Source organism: Microcebus murinus, chromosome 6 (assembly GCF_040939455.1).
Source record: "Microcebus murinus isolate Inina chromosome 6, M.murinus_Inina_mat1.0, whole genome shotgun sequence".
In the NCBI taxonomy this organism is placed as follows: domain Eukaryota; kingdom Metazoa; phylum Chordata; class Mammalia; order Primates; family Cheirogaleidae; genus Microcebus; species Microcebus murinus.
This window is the reverse complement of record NC_134109.1, coordinates 100,101,556-100,117,489: the sequence shown is the minus strand read 5'-3', so window position 1 is coordinate 100,117,489 and position 15,934 is coordinate 100,101,556. Positions and strand designations below refer to the sequence as shown.

The following is a 15,934-nucleotide window of genomic DNA, read 5'->3' as shown; positions in this document are numbered from 1 at the left end:
ACTGGCTGTATGCCTTATAAAGTTGTATTTTGTCATCACCTTTTCCTACTCCTGTTTGGCTCTTTTTCCCCCCTACCAATGGCAATTTATTCTTCACAGATTGTTTTTCATTTCTAGAAATCATTATTCCATAGTAAGTACTTAAGCAAGGGTGTGAAAATTCCTGACAAGTGCTTTTCATTTCATATTAGGTTAGTTTTCATTCAGACTTTTTATAGTCACCTACTTAAACATTTCAATGTTTTAATTGTCTTGAAAAATATAAAATAAACAAGATGAGCTTTCTGTCCGTGGACGCTGCCGAGGAAGCATCGCTGAAGTCTCTTCCCACTGCCATCATGTCTATGTCAGAGTCTCCTAAAGAACCCGAACAGCTGCGGAAGCTATTCATCGGAGGATTGAGCTTTGAAACAACCGATGAGAGTCTGAGGAGCCATTTTGAGCAATGGGGAACGCTCACGGACTGCGTGGTAATGACAGATCCAGACACCAAGCGCTCCAGGGGCTTTGAGTTTGTCACATCCACCACTGTGGAGGAGGTGGATGCAGCAATGAATGCACGACCACACAAGGTGGATGGAAGAGTTGTGGAACCAAAGAGAGCTGTCTCCAGAGAAGATTCTCAAAGACCAGGTGCCCACTTAAGTGTGAAAAAGATCTTTGTTGGTGGCATTAAAGAAGACACTGAAGAACATCACCTAAGAGACTATTTTGAACAGTATGGGAAAATTGAAGTGATTGAAATCATGACTGACAGAGGCAGTGGCAAGAAGAGGGGCTCTGCTTTTGTAACCTTTGATGACCATGATTCTGTGGATAAGATTGTCATTCAGAAATACCATACTGTGAATGGCCACAACTGTGAAGTAAGGAAAGCCCTGTCAAAGCAAGAGATGGCTAGTGCTTCATCCAGCCAAAGAGGTCGAAGTGGTTCTGGAAACTTTGTTGGTGGTCGTGGAGGTGGTTTTGGTGGAAATGACAACTTTGGTTGTGGAGGAAACTTCAGTGGTTGAGGTGGCTTTGGTGGCAGCCATGGTGGTGGTGGATATAGTGGCAGTAGGGATGGGTACAATGGATTTGGTAATGATGGAAGCAATTTTGGAGGTGGTGGAAGCTACAATGATTTTGGCAGTTACAACAATCAGTCTTCAAATTTTGGACCCATGAAGGGAGGAAATTTTGGAAGCAGAAGCTCTGGCCCCTATGGTGGTGGAGGCCAGTACTTTGCCAAACCACAAAACCAAGGTGGCTATGGTGGTTCCAGTAGCAGCAGTAGCTATGGCAGTGACAGAAGGTTTTAATTATTCCCAGGAAACAAAGCTTAGCAGGAGAGGAGAGCCAGAGAAGTGACAGGGAAGCTACAGGTTACAACAGATTTGTGAACTCAGCCAAGCACAGTGGTGGCAGGGCCTACCTGCTACAAAGAAGACATGTTTTAGACAGTACTCATGTGTATGGGCAAAAAACTCGAGGACTGTATTTGTGACTAATTGTATAACAGGTTATTTTAGTTTCTGTTCTGTGGAAAGTGTAAAGCATTCCAACAAAGGGTTTTAATGTAGATTTTTTTTTTTGCACCCATGCTGTTGATTGCTAAATGTAATAGTCTGATCATGACACTGAATAAATGTGTCTTTTTTTTTTTTTAATGTGCTGTGCAAAGTTAGTCTACTCTGAAGCCATTTTGGTAAACTTCCCCAAAAGTGTGAAGATAGAATTCCTTCAGGGTGATGCCAGGTTCTATTTGAAATTCATTTACAACCTGGGTGGAGGAGCCATTGTCTTCAGAAACCGTGGTGTAGTTGAACTGATGGTTACTGTTGTGAAGTGAAGTTCACCATTAAAAGGGGTCATGCAAGGAAAAATCATGGAATTATTGGTTATAAAGATGATTGTTGGCATATCCTATGCAATATATCTAAATTGAATAATGGTACCAGATAAAAATTATAGATGGGAATGAAGCTTGTGCATCAACCATTATCATGTGTAATCAATAAACGATTTAATTCTCTTGGAAATAAAATAAAATAAACAAGATGAAAAATCAAAAAAAAAAAAGACATAATGGTATATTTATATCATGGAATTAGCTGTTAAAAAGAAGGTAGAGCTCTGTTTACTAATGTGGAAAGAAGCCACAATATATTTTTAAGTGAAAAGGTTTGCAAAATAGTATAGCATGGTCCTATGTGTGTGGTACACACACACACACACACACATATATAATCTGATATGTCCACATAAGCATAGAAAATATCTGAATTGATACACAAAAAAAATTTAATTTAAACACAGGGTCTTGCTCTGTTGTTGGAGCTAGAGTGTAGTGGCATCATTATAACTCATTGCAACCTCAAACTCTTGGGCTGAATCAGTCCTCCTGGCTCAGCCTTCCCAGTAGCTAGGACTACAGGTGCACACTACTATACCTGGCTAATTCTTCTATTTTTTTTTTTATAGAGATGGGGTCTCTCTGTTGCTCAGGCTCGTTCTGCATACAAAAAATATATTAATGATTACCTTTGAAGAGGTGTGATTAGGAGTGGGAAGCCCTGGCACTTAAATTTTCACTTTAACCCTATAATAGTATTTTTGGTTTTTGCCCTGAGCATGTATTATTATTATTTTTTTTTCTTTTTTTTTTCCAGATGAATTGGTGTAGAATTTCTTTTTTGGTGTAGAATATTTTTATAATAAATTTTTAAAAGACTGCAGCAGTGGATTTATTGTCTCTGTCCTATCTCTTTCATCACCATAGCCTAATGTTAAAAGCCTGAGCAGCCTGCTCCTGTCCCTGTTTATCCAGAACTGCACTTTAACAGTTTCAGGCACAGGTTCAACAAATGCTAATAAAGTAGTACAAAATCTTGTTTCCTTTATTTCTGAACATCTTCTCAAAGGAAGAAAAAAAGTAAATTGCAAACTGGAATGAGTTATCTTAGATTGCAGTAGGATTTCCTATCTGTGAGGGGGGAAGCCAGTGTTCAGGCAGAAGTTGAACAGGTATACATTTGAAATATGGTAAGGGAGATTTGTGCCCTGGATAGAAAGTTATAATATGTGACTTTTTAAGACCTATTTAAACTGTTAAAATTTTATAAGAAACTCTTAAAAAAATACATGTTCTTTATTGATTATGTTTCTTGTCCAGATAATTTATATTTGGTATCTTCCTCAGTTTCAGAAGACACAAACTTATTTTTTGGAAGTTAATTACATTATAAATATAACTCTGGAAAAAGAACAATGCTGGTCAGTGAATTAACATCAAAACGATATTTGTGTTTTCACACATTGGAATGGCAGGGGTGGGCAGTAGATTTTTACTTACAAATTTTAGTTCAAATTATTGGACCAGAAACTGGTGGAGAATTTCCAAAACTTACTAGAAGGAAAAACAAAATTTTTTAAACGCAAAACTGCAACTGTATGTAATAACTATGAAAATGTATTATATTCTTTTATTGATAGAAAGCCAAGTTTTAGATTTTCTCTGGCTAAATCAAACAGGTTCTTCAATTTTGTCTTATTTTTGCTTCATTCCTTCTTGTATTACTGTGTTTTGATTTTTCAAGGCACAGAGGGCTTTGACATTGTATATGATTTGCTTTGCTTTTCAGATATAGTTTCTATAGATTGTTCTTAGTACACAAGATTGGAAGTCAAGGACTTAAAGATTAACTCTGGATTCCCTGGAACTTGCTTGCTCTCCTAATAGCTTCAGTATTTGTTTGGTACCATGGGCCAGTTTGCTTCACAAGAAAGAGTGACACTGTTATATGATAGCAATTAAAGGCTGTAAGCCTTACAATCAACAGATGAAAGTGTCCTGTGAGTTATAACCATTTTTCTTATTTTCTTATCATTTTCTTCAGTCATCAATGTTATGTTAATTGTATGATAGTCACCATAAGCAAGTTCCAAATTTATTTTTTTTTCTTTTCTTTTTTTTTTTTTGAGACAGTCTCGCTTTGTTGCCCAGGCTAGAGTGAGTGCTGTGGCGTCAGCCTAGCTCACAGCAACCTCAAACTCCTGGGCTCAAGCAATCCTACTGCCTCAAGCCTCCCTAGTAGCTGGGACTACAGGCATGCACCACCATGCCCAGCCAATTTTTACTATATATATTAGTTGGCCAATTAATTTCTTTCTATTTATAGTGGAGACAGAGTCTCACTCTTGCTCAGGCTGGTTTTGAACTCCTGACCTTGAGCAATCAGCCCGCCTGGGCCTCCCAGAGTGCTAGGATTACAGGCGTGAGCCACCACGACTGGCCCAAATTTATTTTCTTTTTATAGGAATGTTTTTAGGTGTCTCTGTGCCCTCGGGGTCTTTTACCTAGGAAGGTATGTATATTGTAAATTTACAAATTTCCCAGCTCACGAATCTTTTATCCAGCACAGCTCCCACTTTTGCTTGTATCCAAGTACATAGGAGCAGGACTTGGTGGATGACAGATGGGGCAGAGATGGGCAACAGCCAGTAGCCTAAACAGATCCACACTAGGAGACTGACAGCGTGAGAATGAAGACTCATAGCTAGATATTGGTTGGCCACATGACGCGGGCCTGGTATATGTTTGTTAATTGAATAAAAGAGTAAACCAGAGCTGAGCACATAGCTGAAGTGGGAGGAGAGAAGAAGGAGGGAGGGGAATGAGTCATCAAAGGTAGGAACAAATGAAAGGATTGGGGATTGGGAAGGGAGGCAAATGGCAAGAAAATAGGACTCTAGATAGAAAAATGAGAATGCAAGTAGATAAAATATGGTGGCAATCTCTGACATAGACTGAAGCTGTAAAATTGCCTTCATTACTGTTCCCAGAGTTAAGTTGTCTATTTCTTAGGGACACTGGTTTTGAACAATAACTTAAACATTGTTAATAAAAGTACTAGAGTAGGTTATGGTAAATTCCTACAACTGGGCATTTGGAAAGTCCTAACTGTAGTAGAAACAGAAACTATAATGATCTCTTTGCTTCTGGAGCCTTCTTAATTGTACTGAGTGATCCTAAAGGAGTTGAGCAACTCATCTTGCTCTTGTTAAAACACTTAATTCTACTTGCATCCATCAGCCTTCCTGGGAAAAAGTCAAGGGTTCTAGTAATAAATATAACTGTAGCCAATCTAAGTCTGAGTTGTCACATCTTGGCTTTCCAGCAGCTATTTTAATCTGCTAATAATGACTATTCTGCTTTGGCTGTCTTGTAAAGGAGAAGCTAATCCTCAAAGAAATGACAAGATCTTTATTGAAACTTCACAAATACAACAAAGCCATGACAAAATCTCATTGGGCAGAGAAAGCAAGAGAACATGTTCAATACTTAATAGGCACTTTTTTAAAATTGATACATAATAATTGTACATATTTATGGGGTACATGTGATATTTTGATATATGCATACAATGTGTAATTGTCAATTCAGGATGATTAGAATATCTTTCACTTCAAACATTGATCATTTCTTTGTGTTTGGAACATTTCAAATCTTCTCCTTTACCTATTTTGAAATATACAATAAGCTATTGTTAATTACAGCCACCGTGCTGTGCTGTCAAACACTAGAATTTATTTCTTCTATCTAATTATATTTTTGTACCCATTAACCAATTTCTCTTCATCCTCAAGCCTTCCTATCCTCTGATAACCATCATTTTATTCTGTACCTCCATGAGATAAAGGTTTTTTTAGCTCACACATAAATGGGTGACAACTCTTTTGAGGTCCTACACAAAAGGTCTTTGCCAAGACCAATGGCCTGAAGCATTTCTCCAGTGTTCTTTTAGTAGTTTCATGGTTTCAGGTCTTATATTTAAGTCTCTAATCCATTTTGATTTGATTTTTCTATATCGTAAGGGATAGGGATCCAGTTTTATTATTCTTCTGCATTGGATATCCAGTTTCCCCAGCATGATTTATTGAAGACACAGTCCTTTCCCTACTAAATGTTTGTCGAAAATCAGTTGACTAATATGTGGATTTATTTCTGGGTTCTTTATTTTGTTCCATTGGTATGTGTGTCTGTCTTTATGCCAGTACTATTCTGTTTGGGTTATTATAGCTTTGTATTGTATTTTGACATCAAGAAATGTGATGCCTCCAGCTTTTTTCCTTTTGCTCAGGATTGCTTTGGCTATTCAGGGTCTTCTGTGGTTTCATATGAAACTATATTTTGGATTGTTTTTCTAGTTCTATGAAGAATGTCATTGGTATTTTGATACAGTCTGCATTGAATTTATTGACAGCATGTTCATTTTCATAATGTTAATTCTTCCAATTCGTGAAAATGGATTGTCTTTCTCTTTTTTTGTGACTTCTTCAATTTCTTTCATCAGTGTTTTGTAGTTTTCCTTGTAGAGCTCCTTTACCTCCTTGGTTAAATGTATTCTTAGGTATTTTATTTTTGTATTAATAGCTATTGTAAATGGGATTGCTTTCTTGATTTTTTTCCCAGATCATTGTTGGCATACAGAAACACTACTGATTTTTATATGTTGATTTTGTATCCTGCACCTTTACTGAATTCATTTATAAGTTCTGATAGTATTTTGGTGGAGTCTTTTGAGATTTGTTGTATATATGATCTTGTCCTTGGCAAACAGGAACAATTTGACTTCCTACTTTCTAATATAGATGTCCTTTCTTTCTTTCTCTTGCCTAATTGTTCTAGATAGGACTTTGAGTACTATGTTGATTAAGAGTGGTCAAAGGGGACATCTTTGTCTTGTTCCAATTCTTAGAGGAAAAGCTTTTCCCCAGTCAGTATGATGTTAGCTGTGGGTTTGTCATATAAGGCCTTTATTTGTGTTGAGGTATATTTCCTCAATACCTAATTTGTTGAGAGTTTTTATCATGAAGCAATGTTAAATTTTAGCAGATGCCTTTTCTGCATCTTTTGAGATGATATGGTTTTTGTCCTTGATTCTGTTGGTGTGATGTATCATATTTCTCAATTTGTATATGTTGAACCATCCTTGCATCCCTGGGATGAATCACACTTCATCATGGTGAATGATCTTTTTAATGTGCTGCTGGATTCAGTTTCCTAGCATTTTGTTGTGGTTTTTTGCATCTGTGTTCATCAGGGATATTGGCCTATAGTTTTCATTTTTTGTTGTTGTTGTTGTGTCCTTGTCTGGTTTTGGTATCAGAGTAAAGCCGGGATGCAGAATGTGTTTGGAAGAATTCTCTCTTCTTCCATTTTCTGGAAAAGTTTGAGAAGAATTTAGTATCAGTTCTTCTTTAAATGTATGGTAGAATTCAGTGGTGATGCCATCAGGTCCTGGGCTTCCCTTTGATGGGAGAGTCTTTATTACTGCTTCAATCTTGTTACTTGCTTTTGGTCTGTTCAGGTTGTCTATTTCTTCTTGGTTCCGTCTTATCCAGGAATTTATCTATTTCCATTGATCTGTTTTCCAGTTTGTTGGTGTATAGTTCACAATAGTATCTAGTGATCCTTTATATTTCTGTGGTATCAGTTGTAGTATCTCCTTTTTTGATTCTAATTTTATTTATTTGGGTCTTTTTTTTTCTTGATTAGTGTAGCTAATGGTTTATCAGTTTTGATTATCTTTTCAAAAAACTTTTTGTTTTATTCTTTTGTGGTTTTTTTTTTTATCAGTTTTGTTTATTTCTGCTCTGATGTTTATTTTTTCTTTCCTTCTACTGAATTTGGGTTTAGTTTGTTCTTGCTTTTCTAGTTCCTTGAGATGCATCATTAGGTTGTTTATTTAAAATCGACTTTTTTTTCTTCTTTAAAGAGACAGGGTTTCCCTCTGTCAACCAGGCTGGAATGTAGTGGTACAGTCATAGCTCACTGCAGCATCAAACTCCTGGGCTCGAGCCTTGGCCTCCCAAAGTCCTGGGATTACAAGTGTTATCCCAGGACCACCACGCCCAGCCAATATCTCTCTACATTTTTATGTATGTGTGTGAGAGTCTCCTGTTGCACAGGTTGGAGTGCAGTGGCATGATCATAGCTCACTGTAACCTCGAATTCCTGGGCTGAAGTGATTCTCCTGCCTCAGCTTCCCTAGTATCTATGACTACAGGCATATACCACCACACCCAGATAACTTTTTAAAAATTTCTTTTGAGGCCGGGCGCGGTGGCTCACGCCTGTAATCCTAGCACTCTGGGAGGCCGAGGCGGGCGGATTGCTTGAGGTCAGGAGTTCAAAACCAGCCTGAGCAAGACCCCGTCTCTACCAAAATATAGAAAGAAATTAATTGACTAACTAAAAATATATATACAAAAAAAATTAGCCGGGCATGGTGGCGCATGCCTGTAGTCCCAGCTACTAGGGAGGCTGAGGCAGTAGGATCGCTGAGCCCAGGAGATTGAGGTTGCTGTGAGCCAGGCTGACGCCATGGCACTCACTCTAGCCTGGGCAAGAAAGTGAGACTCTGTCTCAAAAAAAAAAAAAAAAAAAAATTTCTTTTGAGAGAGGGTCTTTGTTTGTCACCCAGGTTGGAGTGAAGTGGCATGATCATAGCTCATTCTAACCTTGAATTCCTGGGCTCAAGTGATCCCCTCATTTTAGCCTCCCAAAGTGCTGAGATTACAGGCATGAGCCATTGCATTTGGCCTATCTCCTTTTTTGATGTAGGTGTTTATTGGTATAAACTTGCCTCTCAGTGATGCTTTTTCTGTATGAGATGGGTTTTGTTATGTTTCTGTTTTCATTTATTTTAAGAAACTTAAAAAACAGTGGCTCACTCTGGTAATCCTAGCAACTAGGGAGCATGAGGTAGGAGGATCACTTGAGGTCAGGAGTTAGAGTTTACAGTGAGCTATGTTTTCACCACTGCACTCCAGCCTGGGCAACAGAGCCAGACCCTGTGTCTTATCTTATTTTTTTCTTTTTAAAGTTTTGACTTAAAGCCTGGTTTATCTAAGTGTAGCTACTCCTGCTCATTTTTGGTTTCCATTTGTGTGGAATATATTTTTCTTTTCCTTCACTTTCAGTCTATAAGTGTCTACAGGTGAAGTGAGTTTCTTTTAAGCAGCATACAGTAAGGTCATGTTTTTTTCCATTGAGCCAGTCTACATCTTTTTTAAGTGGGTGAATTTAATCTGTTCATATTCAAGGTTATTATTGATAGGCAAGGAGTTACTTTTGTCATTTTGTTGATCGTTTCCTGGTTTTCTTATTCCTTTTTTTCCTTTCTATCTTATTGTTCATCATTGCAGTTTGGTGGTTTTCTGTAGTAAGAAAATTTGATTATTTCTCCATTGTATATCTGCTTTACCATTGAGTTTTATATGTTTGCATGGGGTTTTTTTGGTGGTGGTGGTTGTTTCTTTGAGACAGCATCTCTGTCTCTTGGACTAGAGTGTAGTGGCATCATCATAGCTCACTATAACCTCAAACTCCTAGGTTCAAGCAATCTGCCTGACTCAGCCTTCTGAGTAGCTGGGACTACAGGTGCACGCCACCATGCCTGGCTAATTTTTTCTAAATTTTTGTAGATATGGGGGTCTTGCTTTTGTGTAGGCTTGTCTTTAACTCCTGGCCTCAAGCGATCCTCCCGCCTCGGCCTCCCAAATTTCTAGGATTACAGGTGTGAACCACTGTGTCTGGCCTCTTTGCATGTTTTCTTGATTGTGATTATGGTCTTTTCACTTGGAGATGCAGCTCTCTTGAGCATTTTTATAAAGTTGGTCTAATGATGATGAATTCTCTGTTTTTGCTTGTCTGGTAAAGTCTGTATTTCTCCCTTGTTTTTGAAGGACAGGTTTGCCGAGTATAGTATTCTTAGGTGACAATTTTTTTTCTTTTCAGTGCTTCTTTCTTGGCCTGTGTGGTGTCTGCTGAGAAATCTGTTAGTCTAATGGAGATTCCCTTATGTGACTTGACTCTTTTTTCTTGCCATTTTTAGAATTCTTTGTCTGTGACTTTTCACAATTTCACTATAATATGCTTTTTGGGGTAGATCTTTTTGGGTTGAATGTATTTGAGAACCTTTGAGCTTCTACATCTGGATGTCCATGTCTCTCCTCAGACTTCAGAAGTTTTTAGCTATTGTTTTATTATATAGGGTTTTTAAAATGCCTTTTTCCATCTCTCCTCCTGGAAATTCTATAATATGAATATTTCTTTGCTTGATGGTGTCCCACAAGTGTTGCAGGCTGTCTTCTTTCTTTTTTGTTTTTATTATTTTTTTAACTGGGTAATTTCAAATAGCCTATCTTCAAGTTCAGATTCTTTCTTCTGCTTGATCAAGTCTGTGGGTGAAGCTCACAGTGTATTTTTTATTTAATTCATTGAATTTTTCAACTGCAGAGTTTCTGTTTGCTTCTTTTTATGATATATTTCTTCTTACTGAATTTCTTGTTTATATCATGAATTATTTTTCTGATTTTGTTGAATTGCCTATCTATATTTTCTTGTATCTCATTAAGTTCCCTTAAGATCATTATTTTGAATTCCTTTTCTGGCAATTTGTCGATTTCCTTTTCATTGGATTCTGTTACTAGAGAGTTATGTTCCTTTGATGGTGACCTATTTCCTTGATTTTTTTGTGTTTCTTGCATTCCTGTGTTGATGTCTGTGCATCTAATGGAACAGCTGCCTCTTCCAAATTTTTTAGTGTCTTTTATAGAGAAGGACTTCTGCCTGCATTTAGGTATTAGTATGCCAGTTGCAACAGGTGTTGTGACTGTTGTCTGGGTAGGTGCAGTGATAAAGTCTCTGTGCACTCTTTTCAGCTGTGTTAAATGTCAGCAGTAACTGGGTGCTTCAGTGGCCTAGGCTTTAGAATTTTTGTGGTGGCGTTGATGGTAAGATGTTTATATCCTTAATGGCAAGGGCTTTGGAGTCCTCCTATTCTCATTTTTCCTACAGTAAGGAGACTTATTGGAGGGGTTCCCTCTTGGTATCAAGTCTGTCCCTTATGAGTGCTTAAGGAATTTAGAAGAAACCTTTCTGTCACCATTTGGGTAGAAAGTTTACATGACAATGGAAGAAAGGATGAAATAGTGAACTTGATAAAACAAAGTAAAATCTGGATCCTTTCTTGTAATGTATAAATTTTCCAGAGGTCTCTCTACCACAAGTATTATAGAGAAAGGAAACAAATACTACTAAATTCAGGGAAAAGATATCTTAGTTAGTATAAATGGGCAGCCTTGAAATTACATTTTATGGACTGTATTTAGACATTGCCATCTCTAATTCTGGGTAGTGTGAATAAGTGAAGATAGCCAAGAATTCAATGGAGGAAAAAGATTCAGCCCATGTTTTCCCCACTGTTTTCTATGTGACTCCAGGTTAACCATGTGCCCTGCTATGCCTCAGTTTCCTTATTCACATAACAGGAAAACCTTGTTTCTTACCGAGTTTGCAGACCTGCTGGAGTTGAATGAGGTAATATCTATAAAGGCCTTGAATTCTTAATGGAAAAGTACCTTATAAAAACAAGGCAGTATTGTTTTACATTGGAACTGAAGATATAACTTTTCTGTAAAAGTGGAAATATTCTTAAAATTTACATTGTTTCAAAGCTGTTTTCAAAAATCAGAATGAAGACGTAAAATCATTTCAGCCTTAGAAAACTTCTGATGGATTCTTAAGTAATAGTGAATTAATAATTTTCAATCCTTTCTCTGACTCAGCAGATCAGAATTCCAGTTATGGTGAACCAATCACATCTGTCATTTTTAGGGAAATGTTTGTTTCTTTCAGAGGAGCTAAATGTGGTCAGATTGAAATATTATTTTCCTCACTTGAGTCTCCTTGGTGAGAACAAATGCTTTCACTTCCACAACTTCACAACCTTTCATGCCAGTTTGGAGGGGACACTTGGACCCCAGAAAAAAAGATCAAATTATACTATTTTTTGTTATGTAAAATCAACTTGAAACCGTTATGCAGGGATGAGGCTAACTGGTTCAATTAATGTTTGATCCTTATAACTGGATTCATTTATGAATTCTCAAAGGAAGTGGTGTTATTGATTCTGAACTCCTGAGACACCACAAGTAAAGTTACAGCAGTCTGTGGAAATGTTAGTGGATATCATTACCCTCCAGGAAAAGGAAGGATAGATATATTTAGATTGCCTTTTGCCAGTTGTGTGGAAGATAAGATATATTATGAAGGCAGATAGAATAAAGGACCAGATAGTAAATATTTTAGGCTTTGTGGGCCAGCTGTCTGTGTTGCAGCTACTCAGCTTTACAAAGACAGCCATGGACAATATGTAAATGAATGAGCTGTACTCCAGTAAAACTTTCTTTACATATGCCGAAATTTGAATTTTATGTAATTTTCATGTCATAAAATATTATTCTTCTTTAGATTTTTTTTTCAAACATTTAAAAATGTAGAAACCATTTTTAGTTTGCCAGTCATACAAAAGCAAGTGGGCCAGGTTTCACTTGTGAGCTATAGTTGCTGACCCATGCTGTAGCATGGCTGTGAGCAAAGCTCCCATTCTTTTTTTAATTACTCCATTCATTTTGCAGAATATAGAAATTACCTCAATGAAGTATATGCTACTCTTGAGGTGCTTTAATGAGAGGCCTTACAGAGAGAGCTGTATCACTAATTCTGAACTTTTTGCAGTGTAATATGCTGCTGGATTATGAGCTTTTTAGGGGCAAGAAGCATCTTTTATTCATTATTGTATTACGTGCATATCACTTCATCCAAAGAAGAGACTCAATAAATGTCTATTAAATTGATGAAATCTCATCATATAAACGCTTGCAGCAGTATTTCACTGGCAATGAGATCACCAAGTTGCAGCTTCTCTCTGTCTTCCAAACACTCCTCTCCATACTCTCAGCCTCTTCTTCATTTGCCATGCCAGCTATTCTTGATTAACTACAGTAAGGAAGTGGAATAGAGATGAGTGAATAAAATTCAGGATTTTAGTGTGAGGTCTTCAAATTATTTCTACAGAGATTTAGTATGCAGTCAGAGACTTACCTATTCACTGTTATTTTTGAGCTCTGAGCAACCAAGAGCTCTATGGTGAAAATTCTGAATTTAAGCTTTTTGAAGGTAGGAATTTATGTGTGGTTCTCATCCACAGTGGCCATAGCATTACAGATCTTTAGACCTAATTGGCATAAAGGGCCAGATAGTAAAGATTAATATTTTAGGCTTTGAGGGCCAGCTGTCTGTGTTGCAGCTATTCACCTTTGCTCTTGTCCCACAAAAGCAGCCATAGACAATATGTAAGTGAATGAGTGGCTAGAGATTTATTTGGACCCAATCACATCGAACCAGTGGGCATATGTCATCAACTTTCTCATCAACTTGGCTCTACACTTAACAGTTACAGTTCAGCAAAAATAGCTCTTTAGATCTGCCACTCTGCTACTTAAATCAGGGAATAATTTTAGAGAAGGTACTGTGTTTCCCCAAAAATAAGACCTACCCATAAAATAAGCCCTAGCACGATTTCTAAGCATTTTGCGCAATATAAGCCCTACCTGGAAAATAAGACCTAGTGATGGGCGTGGCTATGCAGCGTATCTGCGCAGTGAAGAGAACGAGCAGCCCTTCTCATCTGCCCCATGAGAGCTCTATTACGTGACGTGAGACATTGGGGCCAATGGTTCTAAAGGAAATAGAGTCGCAAGAAATTCAGGATGGAATTCGGGCTTTGGAGAGTTATGATGATGTTCCAGAAGAAGACAACTTAACTATATTTGAATAAATGTAGATTGTTGTACAATACTTTAAAAAAAATAACACATCTCCTGAAAATAAGCCTTAGGATGTCTTTTTGAGGAAAAATAAATATAAGACCCTGTCTTATTTTCGGGGAAGCATGGTATTTGCAGTTGCCTATGTGCAGCTTCCCAGAAGTAAAAGAAAAAAGTTTCATTTAAAAAAAGTAATTTGGAAGTTCTAAAGAAAACTAACATCACTGAAAGTTTAGTAAAACATATAGGTCAGGTGAAGTGGCTCATACTTGTAATCCTAATACTCTGGGGGGCTGAGGCAGGAGGATCACTCAAGTCCTGGAGTTTGAGGTTGCAGTGAGCTACGATGCCTCTGCGATCTAGTTAGGGCAACACAGCAAGACTTTGTCTCAAAAAAATAGATATGTATATAAATTATATATATATTATACATATAAGAAAGATTTGAGGCCGGGCGCGGTGGCTCACGCCTGTAATCCTAGCTCTCTGGGAGGCCGAGGCGGGCGGATTGCTCAAGGTCAGGAGTTCAAAACCAGCCTGAGCAAGAGCGAGACCCCGTCTCTACTATAAATAGAAAGAAACTAATTGGCCAACTGATATATATAAAAAAAAAAAAAAATTAGCCGGGCATGGTGGCGCATGCCTGTAGTCCCAGCTACTCGGGAGGCTGAGACAGAAGGATCGCTCGAGCCCAGGAGTTTGAGGTTGCTGTGAGCTAGGCTGACGCCACGGCACTCACTCTAGCCTGGGTAACAAAGCGAGACTCTGTCTCAAAAAAAAAAAAAAAAAAAAAAAAAAAAAAAAAAAGAAAGATTTGATCTCTCCACTTATAGGTACTATGTACATATGTATTTCCTTAGTCTATAAAAAATACATCGTACATTTTTTATTAAAATCTTTTTGATGTAAAGGTAAGATGAGGGTCTGTTTATTGACGGTATAAAGTATAAATTTCAAACAGATCATAGTCTTTTAGCTTTATTATCCAATTTGGATTTGAGATATGTGATACTAAAGGGTTAAAATAATTTAAACAAGATGAATGTTATTTAAAAATAATTGAAATATTGAAAACAAATCAAAAAAGATAAGATGTTAGTAAGTTGTTGGGACCTGTCTCTGTGCTGGTCATAATTCCTGTGTTGAGGCACTGTCAGTATGGGGCCATTAGTAGCAAGTGAGTCTCTGGGCCACTTTGAGTCTAGAGGCATTGTTCAAAACCTAAGATACCTCTTACACCACCATATTTGAGTTCAGTTGGCTCTTGGAATAACATAATAATGTCAAATAACTAGACCAATACCAGTTATCACAGATCACACCTGCCTATTAGTTTACAGCTATGTTATGCTAGGATTTCATGGGTCATAGTTTTTTCTCAGGAAACCAACTGTTAACTATAATGAAGTCATGTGTGAGGTTAGGACCTAAAATTAGCACATTAGGTGAAAATCACGTGTAATTAAAGTTAGCTTTGAAAAATCTTTCATAGTTCATTTCTGACGAAAAGATAAAAGGAAAAAAAGAAAAGAAAAATCCATTAGATTGCCCATAGAGTATAGTCTAACTGGATTTGTGTATATGATTATGTTCAATATGATTATATACTGCATATTATGGATAAGTATTAATAATATATGCAGTAATGCTAAGTGTATATATACACACACATATATATAATAAGGTATATACATCTATAAAATAATTTATGATAGTTTTTATTTTCATAAAATTTTTTTCCTAAGCATGTATGATTTTATTTAATTAAGTAAATTTGGTTTTCATGCCATTATACATCATGCCTTCCTTTATTTTACTAATTTTTAATGAAAGGCTTGACTTAAGATCTTTCTAGTATCACGTTAGCTGTTTACCTCTGATTTCTGCCAATAAGTTCCCTAAAAGCAGAGTCTGTCTTATTTATCTTATTTTCTCTTTCCTCCCTAAAGCATCTAATGTAGTATCTTATACATAGTGAGTATTTAGGAATGCTGGTTTAAGAGGAGGTAGATGGGCTGGGCACGGTGGCTCACGCCTGTAATCCTAGCACTCTGGAAGGCCAAGGTGGGTGGATTGCTCAAGGTCAGGAGTTCGAAACCAGCCTGAGCAAGAGAGAGACCCCGTCTCTACTATAAATAGAAAGAAATTAATTGGCCAACTAATATATATATAGAAAAAATTAGCCGGGGATGGTGACACATGTCTGTAGTCCCAGCTACTCAGGAGGCTGAGGCAGTAGGATCGCTTGAGGCCAGGAGTTTGAGGTTGCTGTGAG

The 15,934-nt window shown here is 37.2% G+C and overlaps 1 protein-coding gene and 1 pseudogene across 9 annotated transcripts in view; both read left to right on the top strand.

Moving 5' to 3' along the window:
- Positions 1-15,934, top strand: part of CSNK1G1 (casein kinase 1 gamma 1) — a 181,141-nt gene that overhangs the window by 102,030 nt on the left and 63,177 nt on the right. The window lies entirely within an intron of this gene.
- On the top strand, positions 68-4,492 carry LOC105868073 (heterogeneous nuclear ribonucleoprotein A1-like; annotated as a pseudogene).